The following is a 6,204-nucleotide window of genomic DNA, read 5'->3' on the forward strand; positions in this document are numbered from 1 at the left end:
ATCAATCCATGCATTTATTACATCAACTAGTCGTTCCAAAAGCGATAAACAACACAACTATAACAATACTAAAAAATGTTCTTCAAACTACAAGATGCTATCATGTTTGATGTTTCTAGACAATACAACTTCAACTTAAACCCGATTCTTCACGTGCTAAACTCACTCCTGAGCTGTTGTAACCCGTATCCAGAATTAATGATTAATGAGTATTTAATCATGTGATCATGTTTTGAATTACTAATACATGATTAAGGGAGGTTCTGTTGGATTAACGGACTTCGAAAATGGATTCAAAATGATCGGAAATGGTCCAGAGGGTGACCCAGAATGGAAGCAACATTCATGAACGGAAGCAACGTTCTGGCAGTGATGTCATCCGTGATGTCCAAAATATTACGTCATTGCTTACGCACTTGATGGGACATCGGAAGCAATGATGGGGATCGGAAGCAACGTTCGTTAGGCAGAACGAACGCAACGAACCCGAACGGAAGCAAAGTTCCGTGTCTATAAATAGAGGGTCCGAGAATTCATTTCTTGCACTTCTCTCCTCTCTTCTCTCTTGATTCCTTAGCCTTCTAACTCAGATCTAGGGAGATCTAGGCATCCTATTGGGATTCTGGAAGTGGCGTAGCGATCCAGGCGTCGTAGCGAAGCTGTGGCCTAGTTTTGAGGCAATTGTCATTAGTAGGATAGCGACGGACGCAGGTATAGCTATGGTCTCCTTAAATTATTTAGGAGTATGAAATAGCTTAGTTAAGGCTTTTAGAGCTTAATTAATGATGCATGGGTATTTGCATTGTAGAGTTGATGATAGGCTTGGAACCTAGAGTGGGACTGCTAGGACTGCCTGTAGAAAGGTATGTAAGTACTGACTGAGATAACCAGCGGGTTTTGCATGCTTATATGTTGCATTTGTGTGTCATATTATTATGCAGCATGTTCATATCATATTGTGTCTGTCCATATTTTGAGATGAGCCATGTAGGGCCGCTCAGCCCTGTTCGAACGATTGATGTCGAGCGCCCCGCTACCGACGGGTTAGCCGGCACTAACATCTGTAAGACATGGTCTACGTCCATTGGGAATGAGCAGTGTACACAGGGTTTGCTCCCCGGGTTGTACCACTCATGTCCTAGGCGCTATTACTGAGCAGTTGTTTACAGTTATCCCAGATATGGATACCCAGTCATTTGCATGCATCATATTTGTATGTTTTACCCGTGCTTTCGTATTGAGCTTAGAGCTCACGTCCAGTCTTTTCTGTGTATCTAGACACCCCATTTGACAGGGCAGGTGTAGGTGCAGGAGTGAACACCAGGAGCTTGGAGTAGTCAGTGACCAGTGAAGACAACAAGATTAGCTGTAGGTTTTGCCTTTAGGCTTAATTATTCGATTGGGTTGTATAATCAAATTTGTTTAATCGGTTGTATTCTGCCGGTCTGTTTTTATTTAAGTCTTCCACAGCGATTTATTTTAATGCATGCTTAATTATGCTCTTAACTCTGATTAGGTAGTGGATCCGGGTTGGGTCGCTACATTTATTGGTATCAGAGCGCATGCATGCAAGAGACTTGGGATATAATTTAAGACTTTGGGTTATCCTTATAGGATTGATGAAACCTTTGAAGAGGTGATGATGCGGCGATTAGTTTGACCAGAGACTATCATCATCGGCAAGAATTCTGAAGATTTGGCTTATGGGATACCAGCAAGTGCGGACAGGAGTAATGGATCATGTCCGAGTTTTCAAGACTTCTACTTATGTGGATCCTAGCTTTGGATCGAGTACCGGATTACAGAGGCAGTGGCCGAGCATTGGATGTGAAACATCTAGGACTCTTTAAACTTAAATGCGGAAATTTTTTTATTTTTTTAAAATAATAACAATACATATACGCCTATACATATATGTAATTCAAAATAAAAGATAAATAATATCAGCATGAAATAAAAATAAGTTTTGCATGCTCCAAAAACACCAAGTGCGGAAATACTAAAGTAAAAGTATAATTTGCTTAAAAATCAATAACATAATAAAATATATCTGAAATAATCCTAAGTCATGCAACGGTCACGGGGCCACTGTTCCGTGAGCTCATACGTCTTCATCACCGGTAGGAGCTACATAAAAGTCATCTGTCTCACCTGCACCATATAAGCGTAGTGAGCCTAGGGGCTCAACATGTCTAAACTTGGATAACAAGGTTTAAAATAATGCATCACATAATCATACTAATACATATACATGATACATGAGCATGCATGGAAATAATTTTCATAACATAAATGCTGAATCATAAATCTTAAGCCTAAACATCATCTTTCTTCATCATACATAACATAGTTGAGCATCGTATTTTTTGAAACAGTCTATGGTCCTATCCGTAAGTGTGACGCTTATCTGTGTCGACTGATCAGTCTCCTAAACCAACGTACGTGGCGGTAATAAATCACCTCCTATGGTAGTAAAATACCGCATAAATCATATATCATATGGTGGATAACCACCCTTATGTCACACCACTTCAATTTTCACCAAGAAAATATTTTTGCTCAACTCATACATAATCATAATCATATCATATAAAATTTCATGAATGCATGCACTGAAAATTGTCCGTAATATATATTTAATTTATTTTTCATAATAAATATACTTATACTTAAAATATAAACTTCATGCATAAAAATAATTAAATATATATTCTGAACTTAGTTATTTTCCATGGGTTGGTCCAGACTGCTGGTCTCTCTACTAAACCCCTTAACTGACTTAAAGCCCATTATCTAACTTAAAGCCCATAATTAAATAAATAATTTTAAAAATTATAATTTTTACTAAAATAAAATACTTAAACATTATTGGGCTTAAATAGAAATATTTAGTCCCATTAATTAATTAATTTATAAAAATTCTTGGACTGACCCAATAAAATCACTGATTGGCCCAAAAATTCCTATGGGCCCACGAGCCCATAAAAATCATTGGGTTAACTAAAAAAATAATTTTGAAAGCCCAAATAAAATTATTTGGAAGCCCAAATAATTTTATTTCTAATTAATTGGCCCAAAAACCAATTAGAACATAAAATATTTAAAAATTACAATACTCGAGCCCGACCCACCTAACCTGGACTCGAACCGACCTAACCCAACCCACTACACCCCAGACCTGACCCATACCCCTAGACCCGACCCAGCAACCCCCAAAACCCCAAACCCGATCCCCCCTCCTCTCCTTTCCTTTGACCGTGCGAGCAGCAGCCCTTCCAGGGCTGCTGCCGCCTTGCTCCGGCCATGGCCAGCCGGAGCGCCGCTGGCAGGACCTTCCTAGGGTCCTGCCGGTTCGAACCATACCATGGCTCGGCTGGTTCATGGCCTAGCATGAACCAGCCGTGGCCTCTTTCCCTATAACCCTAGCCGCGCATTTCCTTGGACTAATCCATGCATCAGATCAAACCCAGGCATAACCAGCCCTAACCACATGACCCAGCTCGACCCTAGGCACCCTAGGACACCCATTGACCAAGCCACAACCTCTAGACCGAACCATGCAACAGAAACATGAACCATGACATGAAACAATCAACAAACATGCATCAAAATCATGCATTCATGCATAAATCAAAAAGCTCTTGATTAAATCTGAAATAAAACAATCATGCATGATTAATAGCTTATATTGTGTTCAAACGAAAGAATAGACATGCCTTTTAAATTTATAGACAAAGGTTGATGCGTTTACGGGTCTCCGGGATGACGAACGGGCCGAAATCTTCAAAGATGGAGCTTTGTTGGATCGGCTATGGTGTTTTCTGCTGAAGAAACGTGAGGGAAGGGTTGGAGAAAGTGGGTTGTCGGCTAATGGAAGATAGTGGTGGGGTGTGGGGTAGGTTTAGGTTTAAATTTTTGGGTAGATAATATATTAAAATCCCATTAAATCAATATATGGATATTATACCTTAAAGATAAAAATTTTAAGCTCCTAAAATATTAACAATCTGATAACAAATCAAAAATCCCGAAATAATAATATAGTGGATTTTTAAAAATTAATAAAAGTCAATAAAATGACTTATTTTGGCTAAAAATCAACCCTTAAATAAATATATAAATAAATACTAAAATTTTCTTGACAAAATACCTTAAAATATTATTTTAAGGCACATAAAACTCATAAAATATTTTTGGCTAAAAATTTTGGTATCTCGTCCGTCCACGGTCCCGTCTACGCGATCAACTCAATAAAATTTCTCAAAAATCTAAAATACAATAATTACGGGTTAAATGATAAAATAAATTTAAATCATGCATATAATTCACATAATAACACATAAATGTCATTTAACCCAAATATAAATTTTAAATAATTATTTTCCTTAATTATTCATGCGAATTTATGTATTAAAATTTTCCGGGTGTTACAATTCTCCCCCCCTTAAATTGAATTTCGTCCTCGAAATTAAAGTAATTACTCGAATAACTCCGGGTAGCGAGTCCTCATGTCTGCCTCGGTCTCTCAAGTGGCTTCCTCCTCTGAATGATTCTGCCACTGGACTTTGACCATCGGTATGACCCGCGTCCTCAATCTCCGCTCCTCTTTGGCTAAGATCCGAACAGGCCTCTCCTCAAATACTAGATCCGGTGCTAACCGCAAAGGTTCGTAATCTAGTACATGTGCCGGATTCGAGACGTATCTCCGTAGCATGGATACATGGAAAATGTTGTGCACTGCCGCAAGCCCTGGTGGCAAAGCCAAACGGTAGGCTAACGTGCCAACTCTCTCCAAGATCTCAAAAGGCCCAATATACCTCGGATTAAGCTTACCTCTTCGACCAAATCTCATCACCCCTTTCATAGGTGATATCTTCAGAAACACATGATCACCCACTACAAACTCAAGATCTCGTCGTCGATTATCAACATAACTCTTCTGACGACTCTGAGCAGTCCTCATACGATCTCGAATCTGAATCACAATGTCTACAGTCTGCTGTACAATCTCGGGACCAAGTAGAATCATCTCACCAACCTCATCCCAATGCATGGAAGATCTGCATCTCCTCCCGTAGAGAGCTGCAAAAGGAGCCATACCTATAGATGCCTGAAAGTTGTTGTTATAGGTAAACTCCACCAACGGCAATCTAGTCTCCCAAGAGCCCTGAAAGTCGATGACACAAGCTCTTAGTAGGTCCTCGAGAACCTGGATTACTCTCTCAGACTGACCATCTGTTTGGGGATGGAACGCTGTACTGAACAATAATCTAGTCCCCAACGCTGTGTGCAAACTCTTCCAAAAAGTAGATGTAAATCTCGGATCCCTGTCTGATACTATCGACACTGGTATGCCATGCAGTCTAACAATCTCCTTGATATAAAGCTCTGCATACTGTGTCAACGAGTAAGTAGTCCTCACGGGCAAGAAATGAGCTGACTTGGTGAGTCTATCCACGATCACCCATATAGCTGTACATCCTCTAGTACTCCTCGGAAGGCCAACTACAAAGTCCATTGTGATGTTCTCCCATTTCCATACTGGAATGGGTAGAGGATTAAGCAACCCTACTAGACGCTGGTGCTCTGCCTTGACCTGCTGACAAGTCAAGCACTCAGATACGAATCTTGCGATATCAATCTTCATGCCGGGCCACCAATACAACGTCTGCAAACCCTTATACATCTTCGTACTTCCTGGATGAATGGAGTACGGAGATATGTGAGCCTCTGTCAGGATCTCAGTCCTCAGCTGATCAATATTCGGTATGCACATATGACCACGATACAGAACAATACCATCACTGACAGAAAAAATAAGATTGCCCTTGGCCTCATCCTTCTGCCTCAATCGCTGCAACTCCTCATCGGCAGGCTGTCCATCCCTGATACGATCTCGAAGATTCGGCTGTACTACTAACACTGCCAAACTCGGTGCGTTACCATTCCAATAGTACTCCAAACCGAATCTCTGGATCTCCCTGTTGGAACATGCATTCTCTGATCACACGGATGTGATACCCGGAGCAGCGGAAGTTTAAAAATTTTATTTTTCAATATGGAACGATTCCATATCGAGGGTATCAAATCCTAACGATAAAAATTATTGCAAGTAAAATATATAAATAATTAAATATTTTACCTATTCAAGCAAAGGCTTGATTATGGACTCCAACAGATTTAATCTGCTCTTGTTGTAAATCC

Source organism: Henckelia pumila, chromosome 1 (genome assembly GCF_033568475.1).
Source record: "Henckelia pumila isolate YLH828 chromosome 1, ASM3356847v2, whole genome shotgun sequence".
NCBI lineage: Eukaryota > Viridiplantae > Streptophyta > Magnoliopsida > Lamiales > Gesneriaceae > Henckelia > Henckelia pumila.